Genomic DNA, 2,216 nt, shown 5'->3' on the forward strand with positions numbered 1-2,216 from the left:
AGATGAGATTTTTCCATCACCATCTAAGAATGAAGCACGAAAAACATTGAAAATGCGTTTAATAGATAAATTACCAAATACGCCTAAAAAGGGATTCATCAATTTAAGAATTAGCGGAGACCGGAATACTTTAAACGGAAGATTAAGAGTATGATGTCATCCTAGATGATGATGGGAGTCATCAGGAGGTAACTAAGAGAAATTGAAGATGAACTGTTCAGCAATTGAAACAAAAAACTTATTAGTTGAAAAGGAAATTGGTCTTCCCAATGAGGTCGTCCAATGTGAAGTCCAGTGAAGAAGACAGATATACCTTACAGAAGGGGGCATAGAAGGTCCTTTCCAGCCACAAGGGAACATAGAAGATTCTTTCCGGTGAGAGGAGGAGGTAGGGGTGTCTCTCCGCTGAGAAAGAATCGCAAGAAGACGCTCTTCTACTAAAAGGTATCACCCAAAGATATCCACAGTTCGGAGGTATCATCGAAGAGAATCTCCTGTTATCAGGGGCAGAAGACAATCTCCAAACGAGAGATAATATACATAATCATTTCAAATATTGTCATTATTTAAGTAGAAACGAATGTTTCATATAAACAATTATTCATTATTCAATCACTAAATTGTTTAAAATTTATTACAAACGAAGTACAATTATTTTAAAATCTTATACAAACTACATGAGTCATAATAAATTGCAAATACATTTTATCCACCAGTTCGCAGCAATACATTCTTATAAATCGTTATTTTTGGGGATAATACACAGGGTAAAACTAAAAGAATAAGAGTAATGTAGGCATGATTCTGATTACTTTCTACTAATACTCACATACATAAGAAACAAATTAAAAACAAAAAAATAAATCAGGACTTGTTATCTTACATGATTATTATATACCATAAGAGCAGATTAATGAGAATTATTGATTGATTACTATATTTCAATATTATTTCACATATTGTGTGAGATGGCCTCTTTATGATACATTTCAATTCAAATCAAATCTCACACATGTGGCAAGATGAGTTTATACTCACAAAAATATTTTGTGAGTATAAACAGTATAAATATTTCAAACACTACCATTTTTCAAGTATAACAAAAACGGAAGAATAACTGAAAACTGCAAAGTGTCTGCTTAATATTTAGTATAGACAAATACAATTATTCATGTATTGAAAGTATTAACTTAAAATATTAGTAAAGTCACAATTGTTTAAAATTTATTATAAACCAATTACAATTTTGGCTACAAAAGTAAACAGGTTTTTAGAAACAATGAAAAATTTAGATTTAATCTAGGCAATCATATTTGTGAAAAATATTCTCATTTAAAATTTTGTATAAACTACTTTAATTATAATAAATTGCAAAAAAAATTTACCAACCAGTTCAATACATTCTTATAGATTGTTATTCATGATGATTATTACAGAATGAAACTAAAAGTGGATAAATATTCATAGAACTTGTAAAAATCACACAATCATTAAATTAAATAAATAAATTAAAAAAATACATATAATAGAGACACCTGCCGGTTATTGTACAACATAAACGTAACATACATACCATAACGTTCTGTTGAAAGTGTGAATTTACACTGAACTAATATTTTGACTCCTGACTCATTTCAGTAGGGATGAACACAACCGTATCAATTGTAAGGTTTGTCAGCCATCACTATCTAAAACATTAAAAAATAAGAATATAAATGATATAAATTAATTTGAAAACTTAAAAAACAAAAATGTAAGAAAACAATTCGATGGCAAGTTAAATAAATATACTAACCTACAAATGATTTTACAGTATTTGTTACAAAATTACAAATAATACAGTAAATGAATTGTGGATTTTACGAACCTCGATAATCCAGTACATGTTCATTATTTATAGATATAGGCTGCTCATATTTCAGGTGGTATCTGTTGAGATTTATTGTAATTTTCGCTTCGATATTGTTAATTTATTTCTGCATTTATTTTACATAGTTTAGATGAGGCAGTGATGTAATTTTGTTAGTTGCATTAATTTAATAATGTCGAAAATTCATTTTATAGTTTTCGTTTTATAGATTTGTATTCTACACAATGGAGTTTTAAAAATTTATTGTTTTTCACGATTTAAAAATTCCCAGAAGTCTGAAGTGTGCAGATGATTTGTCAGAATTGGGCTCATTTCTTATTGGATGACTCACAGCATTCAACTTGGC

This window comes from Aethina tumida, chromosome 8, assembly GCF_024364675.1.
Source record: "Aethina tumida isolate Nest 87 chromosome 8, icAetTumi1.1, whole genome shotgun sequence".
Taxonomy (NCBI): domain Eukaryota; kingdom Metazoa; phylum Arthropoda; class Insecta; order Coleoptera; family Nitidulidae; genus Aethina; species Aethina tumida.